Source organism: Tenebrio molitor, chromosome 1 (genome assembly GCF_963966145.1).
Source record: "Tenebrio molitor chromosome 1, icTenMoli1.1, whole genome shotgun sequence".
Classification (NCBI taxonomy): Eukaryota; Metazoa; Arthropoda; class Insecta; order Coleoptera; family Tenebrionidae; genus Tenebrio; species Tenebrio molitor.
The window spans coordinates 43,163,490-43,180,868 of NC_091046.1; the positions used below are offsets into that span (position 1 = coordinate 43,163,490).

Consider the following 17,379-nt stretch of genomic DNA (forward strand, 5'->3'; position numbering starts at 1 on the left):
GCAAACATAACAAATATCGTTCAATTATTTCGTCAAACTACATATTTAAAGGTTTAGCCTTTGAAACCTTAGGCCCTTGGTGCAAAGAAACAATAGATTTCATTAATGTCATCGGAGATCGACTTATCGCGGAATCAGGGGATTCAAAATCTAAGAAATTCCTTTTTGAGAGGATTTCCCTTGCCATTCAACGTGGAAACGCTGCAAGCATTCGGGGCACTTTTCCAGATTCCGCATTATTATCGGAAATTTTCGCATTGTAAATTAAAAATGTTATTTTATGTTAAATTTTAATAAATCGACCTGTCCTCATTCAATAATGGTACTTTTCACTTTTGTGATAATTACTGTAAAAATGATGAATAAAATGTTACTTGAATAATATGTGTGAGCGTATTTTATGACTCTATAAGATACGTTGCTATTGACGACGTGTCTTATAGAGAAAAGCGTATTTTATGGGAAACATAAGGTGTGAGCTCAAATGCACCATGGAAACAGTATAAGATATTAGTGTTAGAAAAATAATATTAATTATTTATGCCTTGCTCCTTATTCCTCCAAGTCATCCATAATGATATATTTTTTATAGAATAGGTACATATTACTTAAAATCAGTAACGAGCATCATAGAAGTTTTCACTTTTGTCGTGCGGTCTTAAGCACACACTCTTTTTTTTGTTCCTTTTATGTGACCTTTATATCAGGATTTCTCCAACTGAAATTTTACTTGCGGAACAATGGAAATAGTTTCCATGAACATCTTTAGAAAGAATTTTTTTTTTAAATAGCCTTTCCCCTTTCACCGTACTTGTCTATCAGGTCGGCTCGTTTTTTCCTCTCTTTTTTTCCTTTGTGTGCGGCGGGGCTCCGGGATACTTACCCCGGCCACCCACGCCCACCCGCTCTTCTCCTTTTTCCTTTCTGGACAACACAACACGAAATACAGCACAAACATCCATGGGAGAGGCCCATCCGGCCTGGGATTTGAACCCTGCTGACCTCGCGGTGGTGTCGGAAGAGTGTCGCTCTTCCTTCCACCACCCTACCGTCAGTCCCTGAAAGACATACACACGCATCCATGGCCCGGCGGAGGCTCCTTTCTTTGAAAAAACCCTCCCCCTTCGGTGGGATTCGAACCCACTAGCCGGCCGGGACCGCGACCTCGGAGCACTGTCTCCGACAGCCATGCGGCCATCGAGCTACCTTAGAAAAAAATATTATTATTATCGAAATGAGGTAACACCATCTCAGTGACGAGTAGAAAAAATGACACAAAAACATTTAATTATTATTTTGCTTTTATTTCGGGTTTCATCAATTCACATAGATCTTTTGTCAATATGAATGTAAGAATTTTCATCCCACCTTTTTAGGTTGGTAGGTATCTTCTTTTATAGCCTATTGAAAGTGATATAAATATTAAATATTCAAAAATTTCAAAAAAACTTACTCCTCTGCCATCCTGCCGCCAATGCTGCTGCGAAGTAAGCAGAAAGAAATAGAAATACCATCAACTTCATCTTGACTAGTTGGTGAATGATGTTTGGTTGGCTCGTACCGTTGATTTTATAGTTGATAATGTTTCCCGATATACAGTGCGACTCAACAAAACAATTGAAGAAATGTTATGTAAATGTACTAGGAGCACCAGTGCAAACATTTTTCTGGTCACTGTGTACAAATTACACGCTGCGATTATAGGACTCATTAGTTTTCTATAGAAAAGGCAAAAGTATGGAAAAAAAGTTGACACGAGCCATAACGTATTTTTCAATTTGATTTAGATCGTCGTGCAATATTTAATTTATTACATCCATGAAATATTATAGTAACATAAACAATTGTTTTTTTTTTTTTTGTTGCGATATCGATATTTTCAAAACTACAAGAAAATATTTAAATCAGAAGGAACAACTGTTGCAAAATAAATTAATAAATTATATAAATGTTTACTCGTAATACACTGCAGGACATCGCAGATGATAATTGCAGTAATTGTCCTGTCACCATAAATTATGTAAATAAGTAATTTTATTGCAAATAGTAAATTTCTCCCTTTGGTGGCAAGCTGATAAAAAATACTATAAAAAAAAGGAGTGTGTGCTTAAGACCGCACGACAGAAGTGAAAACTTCTATGATGCTCGTTACTGTTTTTAAGTAATATGTACGGTCGATGGACAAATAAAACTGGGACACTTAAAATTTAATCTATGTAAATCCGACTAGTGAATTGTCAATATATTTGTCAGTTTCAATATAATACGTCGTACCAAAGTTAACCTATTTGTGATAAAGCCGTAATTAAACGATGCAAATTTGTAAATTTTGACTTATGGGATTGTCATTTTTGTCCCAGTTTTATTTGTCCATCGACTGTACCTATTCTATAAAAAAATGACTGGATGACTTGGAGGGATAAGGAGCAAGGCATAAATAATTAATATTATTTAAATCCAATGCCGTTTTTAAATAAACATTAAAAATCTGTATTTTTTAATAGAAACTGCAAATATGTCCGCTTTTAGAGGTACCTACTATTGGGAGCACGGAATTTCGGGCAACCTTGAAATTTGACTGATATTTAATGTGAAATAGGCTTTAGGTGCTAGACGTATTAATAACCTAATTTTAATATCAACTATTGTCTCATATCATTTTCCAAATTACATTCATCAATTCTGAAAAGCTGCAAGTGCTTAGATGTGATTTTCTGAGAACTAAACCGTCTTTTTTATTAAACTTTGGAAATCAATAACTAAAATGTAAAATAATTGTGCATAATTGTGACAGTTTATTTTGAAATTCCGTCAAAATTAATTATTATGACATTTATGACAATAAAGCTTAGACTACATTGGGTTTTTTTAAATGACATGTAAATTGCTGCCCGAAATTCCATGCTCGCCATAGTACACTCTGGCAAAATTTGTCAGGTTAGGTTTGGATGTTTAAGTTTTATTTTCTTGACGATGATATTGAACACAACACAAGTTTTCATAGCAAAACCAATACCCTGTATTATGATAATTTGTCCATTTTCCTCTTCACATTTTGTTCCAATAGATGAATTGTTGAAACCATATACCTAATTGAGAATTACGTATTAAATCCTACATTCATCTGTAAACTTACAATATTTGTCGTGTTTTTATCGTTTATATTATATAAAACTATACAGAGTATTTCACGAGTGATAATGAGCCTGACGGAATAATAAATTCAATCCACAATACATTTTCAAAAAAAGCCGAACATTTTAATTTCAGTAGCCAACTTTTTTCGGAAATAAAATATATAAAAAGTTTAGGGTCTGTTAATGAGCTTATTAGTAGGAATTTTTAAGTGAAATTTGGTAGGATATTAGATTAGTATTAGGGTGTCCAGAAAGTTCTGAGCGTTTTTTAGAAAAATAGATAAAAATCAATAAATATCTATTACTTAAAAAATTACACAACAATTAAACTAAATATTCGCCGTTATTGTCAATGACTTCCAACCATCTTTGTCCCAAAAGCTCAATTCCACGACGATAGAAGATGGACTCTTTCGTCCCGAACGATTCTGATCTTTAAGACCTGCTTCCCTATTCAGAAATTTCGCAAACCATCTCCGACAAGTAGACTCTTTTCCCTGCACCTTCAATTCTGCATATATTTATTTCTTGTGGCTGCTGCCACTGAATGTCCACATTTTTAAACTCATATAACATTAAATTACGATTTCGTTCTTTTTCCATGTAAACAATCAATTACCAGAATGTACCCAATTGAAAATTATTTAACTGAGAACCGTCAAATTGTTTATGGACAAGTGTACTTCATATTTTTAATAACTAACAAAAATTAGCGATCAATTTTACATTTATTTTATATCCTGAAACAGAATACCACAAAAACGCTCAGAACTTTCTGGACACCCTAATATTTTATAAATCAATTTCAGTTCGGCCCATCATACAAAACAAAATAATCACGGAATTAGAGCAAAAATAGGTTTATTAAATTTACCACGTGGCTTGCCAAGTAGGCTGACGTAATGTAAACTCAACAAACGTCAAAAAGTAATAATTTTCAATGGACACCTTTTCAAATAAAGAAATGAGTGAATGGGATAGACTGAAAAATGTGCAGTTTTATTTCATCAACATAAAACATAGGAAATCATAATTACATCAAAATAAATAAAATTTTACTTCAACAATATTAAACTAGGTATTTTAATTATTTTTGAATTTTCATTAAATTTATTTTTAAACTGTCTTCCATAGGCTGCAAGACAGTAACTAAGACGATCATAAAAATTTTGCCGAACATTTTGTAACTGTTTAACGATTATAAAACCTTCTGGGTAGGAAATAATGTAATAAATTAAAAGTACTTTTTTAAAATTAATTCCGTATTTTTTTTTTTTTGTTCGACACTATCAGAATTTGAGAATTTTCTCCTATGTGAAGGGATTTTGATAAAAGACACGACAAATATTGTAAGTTTACAGATGAATGTAGGATTTAATACGTAATTCACAATTATATGGCTTTAATAATTCATCTATTGGAAAAATTTGTGTAGCAAAATGTGAAGAGGAAAATGGACAAATTATCATAATGCAGGGTATTGCTATGAAAACTTGTGTTGTGTTCAATATCATCGTCAAGAAAATAAAACTTAAACATCCAAACCTAACCTCACAAATTTTGCTAGAGTGTACCTCTAAAAGCGGACGTATTTGCAGTTTTTATTGAAAAATACAGATTTTTGATGTTCATTTAAAAATGGCTTTGGATTTAATAGCTATTAACACAACAAGATTTTTAAACTATAAAACACGCGTTGTCTTCAAGATTTTTTCAAACACTAACATCTTATCAGAAATTTTAATAAATTCAGAAATTATTCGAGGCGCGTCACAATACACAAAATGCGGAGGTTGCCGTGGGTACTATGGTAATAATATCAACAAATTTGGAAAAAAGCAATTTTCATTGTTGAAATGTACCAAAACGTTCCAGAAGAAATAAGAAAAAAGGGGCAATTTGTTACCAATGAAGTCTAGAAGTGCATACGAAAAGGTGTATGTTTCGTTTCAAGGCCGGAACAATAAAAAAAGCATCACGGAGGTAACGGAAGATGCCATTTTGGTTTTTCTTGATATGGGGTAAGTGTGTAGAACTTCATTAAAAGTTAATTCACACTACGGCAAGAATCATTTGAAGAAAATGTAAAGATTGCCAGTTTTCGATGGCCGGGCACTTGCATTGGATGAAACAGCAGAAGTTAAAGAAGAAGATGTTAGGAACAAGAGCACGAAGCTAATGTGACAGTTCCAATTCAATAATTTAAGTTGTTCCAAAAGCAATGGTAGATTTTCAAGACACACTGAAATTAATTCTATTATCAACCGGTCTTTGACTTCTATTCATGTTAATTCAACTTTAGAACCAAACGGACTATCTCGTGATGACGGAAAACGCCCTGATGGGATGACTTTAGTACCGTGGAATAAAGGTCAACCTTTGGTTTGGGACGTTACTGTCGTAGATACACTTGCAGACAGTTACGTATTGAAAACATCTGAAGTCTCAGGTTTTGCCGCTGAAATGGCTTGCAAACGCAAACATAACAAATATCGTTCAATTATTTCGTCAAACTACATATTTAAAGGTTTAGCCTTTGAAACCTTAGGCCCTTGGTGCAAAGAAACAATAGATTTCATTAATGTCATCGGAGACCGACTTATCGCGGAATCAGGGGATTCAAAATCTAAGAAATTCCTTTTTGAGAGGATTTCTCTTGCCATTCAACGTGGAAACGCTGCAAGCATTCGGGGCACTTTTCCAGATTCCGCATTATTATCGGAAATTTTCGCATTGTAAATTAAAATAGTTATTTACATTAGAGTACGGGATGTGAATTTTCCGGCACGACAACTGGTTTCGGGCACGATGGCGCAGCCGAGTGCCTGATTAGTTGGAGGGCCGGAAAATACGTCCCGTACGACATTTGTATTAGACTTTTCGGCTGACCAAAATGTTAAATCTTTTAAAAATCAAGATTAATTTTATTGTAGAATTTGACATCGTCAATAAAGAATCGAATGCTGTGGAATCAATTCCTTGACGACAGTGACCGCTCATTTGTTTTTTTCCTAACAAATTATTTGCCGGCTAAATTTTTACGGTCGTGCTTCAAAATTTGATTTTGGTGTATTAATCGAGTGAAAAAAATGTCTAGTATATAATATAGAGTGAGTTAAATGTGACACCAGAGGCAGTACAACTAGTGGCAGGACTAAATTCTGAATTATTACCACAAAAATCGAAACAACGTTACATAGGACAATTTTTTCTCACGAAAGTATGTAATAACTATTCTTTAATTCACAAATTTTTAATAAACCATATTTTATTACAGACAGTTTTATTAATAGGTGTTTGTGGTGCCTGTCTCCGAAAGGAGTTATAAACTCTGAAAATGGAAAATGTCAAGAGAAGATATTATATTGATAACTGACACAAAAACCAATATTTGTAGATCGTTTGCCATTACCAATCCAAACTGGGTTGAAACTGTGAAGAAATATATGGAAGTCAGGTTAAATTGGTATTAATACAATTAAAACAATTTCAAATAAAATTGACAAATATTTGAACCTTGATTGCCCTATGGACACAAGATTGAAGTTCCTAAAATGATTCGTGATGACTGATGGCCTTCCTTCAACATCAAAAACAAAATGTACTGTGTTGCAGCTACAGCTCAAACAATGGTGAGTTGTGTCACAAACTTCGATACAGTGCTTTAATCTACTTGAATTTTTAGCAGTTGCTTCCAATGTAACCATCCAACATTGAGAATTCCATCATCAGTACCGTAAGAGAAGCACCAGTACAACATATTGACATTCAACCCAGAAGTAATAAAGCTGACAGTTACCAAATTGTTTCTGCATTGTTCTCTAAAGTGGAGAATTGTAACAATAATGTTTACAACTGTAATTTTACAAAATAAATTATGTTAATAATGTTGCAAATTATTAAAATGTCTTGTACTTAACCACTACTTCCTGGTGAAAACGAATCATCTTTCTTCAGGTGAATACAAGATTTTGGGGTTAGAAGGTTTTGTTTATTTTTATTTTCCAGTTGCACTTTAGCACTAACAGCTAGTACTGGATAAAGTAGGTACACAAAACCATATATCAACTTCTGTGGTTTAGTTTTATTGTGCAATTTTGCAGATATTTATGAAATACCTGACAATTGTCAAACTTTTTGACATATACAGCTGCCAACCCAATAGGTTGTATTTTCCCTGTTACGATTATTTTCTTTTTCGATCGATATAAATTAAACAAACACATTTATCGGAAAAATTATACAGGGAAATGTGTTTTTTTACACTAAGTTAAAGTAACGTATGGACACTTTAATTTTAAAGTAACTGTGAAAAGAATAAATCAACGGTGTCCGTACATTTTTCCCGTACTCCACTAGATTTTTCCCACATTCCACTAGAAATTTTTGACATTGTACGGGAAATCGTACCTCCCTTGACCTAAAGTGTAAGGTAACGCTATATTTCCCAGATTGGGAGGCCAAAAATGTTATTTTATGTTAAATTTTAATAAATCGACCTGTCCTCATTCAATAATTGTACTTTTCACTTTTGTGATAATTACTGTAAAAATGATGAATAAAATGTTACTTGAATAATATGTGTGAGCGTATTTTATGACTCTATAAGATACGTTGCTATTGACGACGTGTCTTATAGAGAAAAGCGTATTTTATGGGAAACATAAGGTGTGAGCTCAAATGCACCATGGAAACAGTATAAGATATTAGTGTTAGAAAATAGCTATTAAGACAACAAGTGTTTTATAGACGATTTAAAAATCGAGATCGTAGTTTAAATCAGAGCGACCGCAGGGAGCGAGGATTTAATAGATCGAGATTTTTAAACTATAAAACACGCGTTATCTTCAAGATTTTTTCTAACACTAACATCTTATCAGTAATTTTAATGAAATTCAGAAATTATTCGAGGCCCGTCACAACGCGGAGGTTGCCGTGGGTACTATGGTAATAATATCAACAAATTTTGAAAAAAACAATTTTCATCGTTGAAATGTGCCAAAACGTTCCAGAAGAAAAAAGCGGCAATTTGTTACCAATGAAGTCTAAAAGTGCATACGAAAAGGTGTATGTTTCGTTTCAAGGCCGGAACAACAAAAAAAAAGCATCACGGAGGTAACGGAAGATGTCATTTTGGCTTTTCTTGATATGGGGTAAGTGTGTAGAACTTCATTAAAAGTTAATTCACACTACGGCAAGAATCATTTGAAGAAAATGTAAAGATTGCCAGTTTTCGATGGCCGGGCACTTGCATTGGATGAAACAGCAGAAGTTAAAGAAGAAGATGTTACGAACAAGAGCACGAAGCTAATGTGGCAGTTCCAATTCAATAATTGTACTTTTCACTTTTGTGATAATTACTGTAAAAATTATGAATAAAATGTTACTTGAATAATATGTGTGAGCGTATTTTATGACTCTATAAGATACGTTGCTATTGACGACGTGTCTTATAGAGAGAAGCGTATTTTATGGGAAACATAAGGTGTGAGCTCAAATGCACCATGGAAACAGTATAAGATATTAGTGTTAGAAAAATAATATTAATTATTTATGCCTTGCTCCTTATTCCTCCAAGTCATCCATAATGATATATTTTTTATAGAATAGGTACATATTACTTAAAATCAGTAACGAGCATCATAGAAGTTTTCACTTTTGTCGTGCGGTCTTAAGCACACACTCTTTTTTTTGTTCCTTTTATGTGACCTTTATATCAGGATTTCTCCAACTGAAATTTTACTTGCGGAACAATGGAAATAGTTTCCATGAACATCTTTAGAAAGAATTTTTTTTTTTAAATAGCCTTTCCCCTTTCACCGTACTTGTCTATCAGGTCGGCTCGTTTTTTCCTCTCTTTTTTTCCTTTGTGTGCGGCGGGGCTCCGGGATACTTACCCCGGCCACCCACGCCCACCCGCTCTTCTCCTTTTTCCTTTCTGGACAACACAACACGAAATACAGCACAAACATCCATGGGAGAGGCTCATCCGGCCTGGATTTGAACCCTGCTGACCTCGCGGTGGTGTCGGAAGAGTGTCGCTCTTCCTTCCACCACCCTACCGTCAGTCCCTGAAAGACATACACACGCATCCATGGCCCGGTGGAGGTTCCTTCCTTTGAAAAAACCCTCCCCCTTCGGTGAGATTCGAACCCACTAGCGCCGGGACCGCGACCTCGGAGCACTGTCTCCGACAGCCATGCGGCCACCGAGCTACCTTAGAAAAAAAAATTATTATTATCGAAATGAGGTAACACCATGTCAGTGACGAGTAGAAAAAATGACACAAAAACATTTAATTATTATTTTGCTTTTATTTCGGTTTCATCAATTCACATAGAACTTTTGTCAATATGAATGTAAGAATTTTCATCCCACCTTTTTAGGTTGGTAGGTATCTTCTTTTATAGCCTATTGAAAGTGATATAAATATTAAATATTCAAAAATTTCAAAAAAACTTACTCCTCTGCCATCCTGCCACCAATGCTGCTGCGAAGTAAGCAGAAAGAAATAGAAATACCATCAACTTCATCTTGACTAGTTGGTGAATGATGTTTGGTTGGCTCGTACCGTTGATTTTATAGTTGATAATGTTTCCCGATATACAGTGCGACTCAACAAAACAATTGAAGAAATGTTATGTAAATGTACTAGGAGCACCAGTGCAAACATTTTTCTGGTCACTGTGTACAAATTACACGCTGCGATTATAGGAGTCATTAGTTTTCTATAGAAAAGGCAAAAGTATGGAAAAAAAAGTTGAAACGAGCCATAACGTATTTTTCATTTTGATTTAGATCGTCGTGCAATATTTAATTTATTACGTCCATGAAATATTATAGTAACATGAACAATTATGTTTTTTTTTTGTTGCGATATCGATATTTTGAAAACTACAAGAAAATATTTAAATGAGAAGGAACAACTGTTGCAAAATAAATTAATAAATTATTTAAATGTTTACTCGTAATACACTGCCGGACATCGCAGATGATGATGATAATCGCAATAATTGCCCTGTCACCATAAATTATGTAAATAAGTAATTATATTGCAATAGTAATTGAAGCATTGGATGGAAAAACAGCGTTATCCAGAAAACATCATTCCGAGATAAATCAATTTGAAAAAATTTGAATGCTGCAAATGACAAAATTATATGAGTTATGGTGCTGTGGCTTGTGAGGATTATTATTTCACTGAGTTTCTATTGTTTTCCTTCAAGAAAAAAAATAATACTAGTTATAAATACAAGAAATTATAAAAAACACATATGCGGTTTACAATCGATCATCGATAAATGTAGGATTTGCGGAACTGAAGGGGAAACCATTGAACATATCATTTCTTCTTGCACCGTTTTGGCTCAAAGCGAATATAAAAAACGTCATGATATATTCGCAAAAATTATACACATGAATTTAGCAGTTAAATTCAATTTATTAAAGGATACACAACCACATTACATTTATAAACCAGAAAGTTGTTTAGAAAATGACAATTACAAATTATATTTTGATCGGACAGTTTTAACTGACATTCACATTCAGCATAACAGACCAGACATTATTATTTTAAATAAACAACAAAAGCAAGCATATCTTTTAGATATAGCTGTTCCAAATTCACACAATATAACACAGACATATAATACAAAAATTAATAAATATTTAGAACTCTCCGTTGCTATGAGAAATCTTTGGTGTTTAGAAAAAATTTCGATTTTACCATTTATAATTTCAGCAACAGGAATAGTACCCCAATCTCTTTTTAAAAATTTAAAAATTTTGGACTTAGAGAACACATTGGTGGTTGAAATTCAAAAAGGTATATTATTATACTCATGTCACATCGTGAGGAAATTCCTTAACATTGACACAGAACATAAAACACAAAAAAGTCAAAATGCGGAGGCGAGACGCCGGTAATTATGTTGATAAGCACTGCACTATTACTTGATAGTATTATCCGTAATAGTGTATGTACTCCGGCAAAATTGCCGTGCCGCCGGGTGGAGGTGGGATAGGAGAAAAAATACTATAAAACAGATTTTTCTACAGCCCATTAAAAAAAATAATGAGAACGCTGTTTTTCCACCAAATTTAAAATCATTCAAGAAAATGCGATAAAGTAGGTGATTTTACATAACCGAACCATCGATGTCAACAAAAAATTATTTTTAGGTTATTGTTCTACGAATTATTGGGAAAATACTCTAGAAAAATATATTCAGAACAATTTGACGACCACGTATACCATTACTATTAAACGACAATTTTCAGTGTTTTCAAGGAAAAACAGCGTTATACAGGTTGGGCGGCCGTATTACGAGAACGTTTTTGAAGTTGTCTTTCATTAAAGTTGCGATTAAGGTATAAAACGATATAACTTTATGCAAATATAACCAGTGGGAAAGAGATGCATTCATGAGCATGTTCACCGCTGATACGGCCCATTGTTATTTTTTCAGTTACAACTTCTTAACCTTGCGTTAGATAAAATTGAGATTTTCACTACGGTATCCAAGATACCTTAACAATCGTTTCTACCAATAATACAAAAAACAGCGTTAATAGCTTAACGCTGTTTTTCCACCCAATGCTTCAATTAACGTTATAAGTCCGGGAACTCATAGTTTACAGTATGAGTGAGACGTTTAAGGACGAGGCGACGAAGGAGCCGAGTCTTGAAACTCGAAACGAATAATAATAATAATAATAATAATATTGTCTTTATTCGATAATTGTAGTTAAAATTCAATTAATACAATAACAGTTAATTCCAGAAAATAAATCAGTTACAACAGTGACAATTCTAAGAATACTAATAATAACTGGGGTGGCGCCTTTCAACAACGTTGCTCTTCCAAGTAACCACCCCCCCTCCCCCCCCCTCAAACTTAACCTAAATTTTAAAAAAAGAAAAAAGAGAAAAAAAAAGAGAAAAAGAAAAAAAAGAAAAATAAAAACCAATATATGCATTATAAATCAAGATTGCGTCCCATTTGAGTACCATGAAAATGAGTACATTCACAACGTAATTGGTGTAGCAAAAAGATATTTTTTAAATTTGGATTTAAAAACAGAAGTGCTAGGTGACTATTTTATTTCACTGGGAATCAAGTTATAGATTCTCGCGGCGCTATAGAAGAAACTTCTTTGATATAATGCCGAACTATACGCAGGAACAATAAAATGATCGTTGTATCTAGTAGGACGGTTGTGGATATCAGAATGCTTGATCAGCTTTTTGTAGAGGTAATGAGGCAGCTGCCGTTTACTTAGCTGAAACAAAAAGACTCCAAAATGTAGCAGAAATCGCTCCGGCAGCCTCATCCAGCCTGCTTCCTTATATTTATATGAAATATGATCGAACTTACGTATGTTAAAGCAAAATCTCAGACAACAATTCTGCACTCTCTGAAGACTCTCTTTATCTTTATTTAAAATCGCAGGCCAGTATACAATACCACAATATTCAATGGCTGAAAGAATGAGGGTATCAATCACATAATTTTAATTTTACATCTGAACTTAATATGTCTTTGAACTTATATAAATGTTTTAATTTGATAAATGAATTTTGATTTATTTTGTTGACCTGTTCGTGGAACCTTAAATTGCTGTCTATTGAAAGTCCTAAATTTTTTCCGTATTCTTGTGGTTTTAAAATATGTTTATTTAAGATAATATTAAAATTTATATCACTTAAAAGTGTATCCCGTCCCCTACCAATAACAAGGAGAGTTGTTTTCTGCTCGTTTAATTTCAGACCGTGATTATTTGAGTTTGCAGATATTTGTTTAAGATCATAATTGATATTATTAGCAGCCTCTAGACGAGCGCTCAAATAGAAAGAGTAATACAACTGGGTGTCATCTGCATATTGATGTGTCTTACAGTACCTAATACCAGCTGTTATATCCGCGGTGTAAAGACTAAACAATAAAGGTCCCAAAATGCTACCTTGTGGTACTCCTCGGGTTACTGGTCTGAAATCTGACCTTTGGTTACCAGCAATAGTGCATTGCCGACGGTGACCAAGATACATCTGAAAGAACCGCACAACGGACTTTGATAAACCAAGGTAACTCATTTTTAATAATAAGATTTTATGATCTATAGTGTCAAATGCTTTCGAGTAGTCCAATAAAACTAAACATGTTAATTTATGCTGATTTACTGCATTAAAAATGTCATCTGTTATATGAAGAAGAGCCGTACTAGTACTGTACGAGGACCTAAATCCTGACTGTGTGGCTGGTAGTATATTGTTATCATTGACATACTGACTAAGCTGCTCATGCACTACTCTTTCCAATATCTTAGACATCGTCGGCAAAACACTGATGGGTCGATAATCACCGTGTGACTTTGGTTCAACACACTTTGGTAGGGGAATTACTAGAGAATCCTTCCAAGATTCAGGAAACTCACCAGCTTCAAGACATTTATTAATAATAAAAGTAACATGGGTTGAGACGAAAGGAAATACATTTATTAACATTTTTAAACTAATATGGTCTGCTCCGATAGCATTGCTTTTGATGGAATAAAAAACTTTTTCTATTTTATTAACGGTTACTGCTTCAAAAGTAAATTTATTGTCCGTATGAGGGAAATTATGACTTTCACATTGGTTTTTTATAAGGTTATAGTCACCCGGTTGTAAACTGGCAGGTTTGTCCAAAAATGCTTTATTAATACTATTTAATTCTTCAATACTAAATTTGACACTATCTGAATTTTTTGTTTTAATGTTAAAGTCCTTAATTGTGTTCCAAAATGCTTTAGGACTGAGTTTAAATTTTTGTTGTAAATATGCTTTTTTTTCGGCATTAATACATGCGTTGACAAAGTTCCGTCGGTCCTTGTATTCCCGCCAATCCACTTCACTCCCTGTTCTTTTGTATTTCCTAAAAGCCACGTTCCTGAGATTCATGAGCAGCTTTAAATTTTCTGTGAGCCATGGGGCTGGAGGTTTTGTAATTCTAGCTTTCCTCATTGGCGCGTGTGTATCGTATAACTGTATAATATTTTGATTAAAAAAGTAAACCATTTCATCAACGGTGTTACATAAATAAATATAATCCCAATCAATTTGCAAGACATCCGCGGTAAATGATTCAAAGTTAAACTTACTGAAATCCCGATATGATTTAAACAGTGCAGGAGGTTTAGATTTCTTTATATTAAACTTCGCATACACAAAATTATGGTCTGAGATATCATCCATTCTAATATTATTTATCTCAATGGGCAGTAGATTATTAGGACAGACTAGCACATCTAAAATCGTTTGAGTAGTGGGAGTAATACGAGTAGGCGCATTTATTATTTGAACTAGATTATGTCTGCTAAGTATTCTAGATAATGATTGTGAATCTATATTGTTGCAAGCCATGTCAACATTCAGGTCCCCCCCAAACAATACTATATCATACTTAGGTGTAAGAAAGTTTAATATATTTTCGAGACAGTCAAGTGAAGTATTCAGACTTGCATTGGGAGGCCGGTATAGAGTACCTAAACATGCAGATTGTCCACCCAGTTTTATACTGATCCACAAATGTTCAAGCTGAGAGACTCCCGGGACGCTCCCAGACACATCAACTAACCTATGCTGCAGATGTTGCCGCAAATAAAAAACAACCCCTCCACCTCTAGCCTTACGATCATTTCTCACAATTTTATAATTACCTATTGATAGAGTCTGATTCAGAACATTCTGAGTTAGCCACGTCTCTGAGATTCCCACAACTGTAATACTGTAAAAAGAGTTCACGGACGAATGTCGTTATGTATTTTATTTCATCCTGCCTCAAATTTCGTTTGAAAGAAACATTGAAATTAATTTCAAAATAATTTAACAAATGCTCCAAATCTAGTCACATTTTTGGAACATGATTAGCAACGGCTGTTTGGCAATTGTTTATTTTGTTGATTTTGTTGAAATAATTTGGTGCGTCAAAATGACTTCTAAAGCAAATCCTCGAGAAATTGTAAGAAAATCTGCAGAAGCCTGTGCTGAATTAATACCTAGCAAGAGTAGCAAGTCTGGTGAAAGGTATCAAAAACAATTCAGCCATTTTTGTAAATGGAAATCAGAAAATAATGTGAAGAAAATTACCTACGGAAGAGGTTCTTCTGGCTGGCCTATTTTTTAGATTTGGTTTAAATGGTTGTATTATTTTATTTGTGAACTAAAGTTTTTATTCTGAGAAAGTAAGTGCATCATCTTCTTTGTGGCCGAAATAGTTAAATTGTTAATTTGTATTTAGATGTAGTTTTGAATAAAACATTTCTTAAACCTGAATAATTGTTATTGCGATTTGTGCGATTGTTACTTTTGTGTTTCCAATAGCAACACTTAACCGGCGTCCAGCCGTTTTTTGCGTTTTCCCGGATTCAAACTGATGACGTAAAGTATTGAAATTTGACACAGGATGAAATAAAGTAAATTTCTTCTCCCTTTGTTGGCAAGCTGATAAAAAATACTATAAAAAAAAGGAGTGTGTGCTTCAGACCGCACGACGGAAGTGAAAACTTCTATGATGGTCGTTACTGATTTTAAGTAATATGTACCTATTCTATACAAAAATACAGCGTGAATTTGAAATACGTCACAATCTTAAAACCCCAGGATCTTCAGACCAATTGTGAAAATCACGTGCACTCAGTTTTGCGCTATAGATCCGCATAAGGGCAGAAAAGCCATGTACAGTTCAAGCTCAAAAGTTGAGTACGCCACTGGATATCACGTTAGGGCGAATAGTAAGATTTAAAAAGTTATGGAGTGCAATGCAAAAAAGGTGCATAAAGTTTTGTTACGCGGGTGCTAGTAGTAGTTAGTTCCTTGTTTTTCAGTGCAACCTTCGGCTATTGTTTGGTTGGAATTTTGTGTCTCAGTGTGTCAATGGGCAGTATTAATAAAAGGTAGCAAATGGTTTTGCTAGCCATTTTTTTAAGCAATTGATTTAAGTGATATTAATAAAAGTGTAGTAAATGCTAGTGAAACCTGACTAGCAAATGCTTTTGCTCGTTTTAGAAAGCATTTGCTTGACGATATAAGGATTTGCTTCTTTTACTATTAATAAAGTTTAGCATTTACTTGAAATAGTAAGCAATTGCTAGGACAGATGACATTCTCCTTCGTGTCGTACTAGTAGTTATAAATCGGATGTTAAAGCACCATAAAAGTATGTTTCAAGTGCCAAGAAACCGTAAATTTTACAAAGAAAGGAAAGACAATACCATTACAAGAGAAGATGATGTAAAATTGTTTCATTTCCGAAAGAAAAGTGTTCAGTGGATTGCTGATTTTCTTGGGAATGACGATGAAGAAACGCGTGGTGGTGCTTTATCTTCGGTGATGAAAATAAAAATATTGTTGCGATATTATCCAGGTATATTATTATGCAGGGTCTCCCAGAACTGGCGGACCAAAATAATACGGTGAATTCATCATCTTCTGGGAATAATAGGAAAAATGTTCAAAAAAATCGATCTTAAATAGTGATTAGGAAAGAAGCAATTTAAACTGACCAATACTGTTGTTGATGTTAATTTACCTATTAATTAGTTTTCCTGCTTTATTTGTAACTATGGATACATTTCAAATGATGCATATGCATTGTTGGGTATCCGCATTGTTTGTGCAATGACGGACGTTTTTAGGTTATAGTATTTTTCAGATTATAGTATTTCTGCTAGGATGTTCCCTATTGGGAAAACGAACTGCGTACTCCTGAGGAGCAACTGTGGCACTCTCATCACACTACACACTGTCCATATAAGACAAGCATATCAAAATATTCTGAAGCGGTAAACATTACGCGTTTTTAATGACTTGTCAGAATTGTCAGAAATAATTTATTATGACATAATATTCAATTATAATGTCTTTGCAACAATCAAATTTGTTTCGATATTTACCAATATAAAATTTTCTAAGGTAATTTTATATCTACACGCGATTGGTCAATTAAAAACGTTCTTATTTTAAAATCCAATGAGGATGGATTTTTTTAAATATTTTTCCTATTATTGCCAGAAGATAATGATTTCACCGTGTTATTTTGGTCCGCCAGTTCTGGGAGACCCTGTATACCTTAAACGTCTCACTCATACTGTAAACTATGAGTTCCCGGACTTATAACGTTAATTACTATTGCAATATAATTACTTATTTATATAATTTATGGTGACAGGGCAATTATTGCGATTATCATCATCATCTGCG

At 33.8% G+C, this 17,379-nt stretch overlaps 1 protein-coding gene and 3 long non-coding RNA genes across 8 annotated transcripts in view; 1 reads left to right on the plus strand and 3 right to left on the minus strand.

The window, feature by feature from the left end:
- The window catches only part of LOC138133353 (uncharacterized), a 175,259-nt gene extending 168,235 nt beyond the window's left edge, over positions 1 to 7,024 (plus strand). For 2 of the 5 annotated variants that reach the window (XR_011160343.1, XR_011160345.1), the window contains exon 2: positions 6,071 to 7,024. The gene's annotated coding sequence lies outside the window, so the exon portion shown is untranslated. Of the gene's footprint in view, positions 1 to 6,054 lie in introns of all 5 variants that reach the window. The other 3 variants (XR_011160346.1, XR_011160344.1, XR_011160342.1) reach the window with 3 other exon arrangements.
- LOC138138638 (uncharacterized) lies at positions 1,284 to 1,788 on the minus strand. Its single transcript, XR_011162058.1, has 2 exons — positions 1,454 to 1,788; positions 1,284 to 1,401 (listed from the first exon to the last, which is right to left on the minus strand). It is a non-coding gene; the product is annotated as an uncharacterized lncRNA (long non-coding RNA).
- On the minus strand, positions 6,359 to 7,458 carry LOC138133384 (uncharacterized). Its single transcript, XR_011160349.1, has 2 exons — positions 7,058 to 7,458; positions 6,359 to 6,992 (listed from the first exon to the last, which is right to left on the minus strand). It is a non-coding gene; the product is annotated as an uncharacterized lncRNA (long non-coding RNA).
- A 1,973-nt stretch (positions 7,459 to 9,431) lies between these two features.
- Positions 9,432 to 9,809, minus strand: LOC138126161 (uncharacterized). Its single transcript, XR_011157668.1, has 2 exons — positions 9,601 to 9,809; positions 9,432 to 9,548 (listed from the first exon to the last, which is right to left on the minus strand). It is a non-coding gene; the product is annotated as an uncharacterized lncRNA (long non-coding RNA).
- Between the last annotated feature and the right edge of the window lie 7,570 nt (positions 9,810 to 17,379).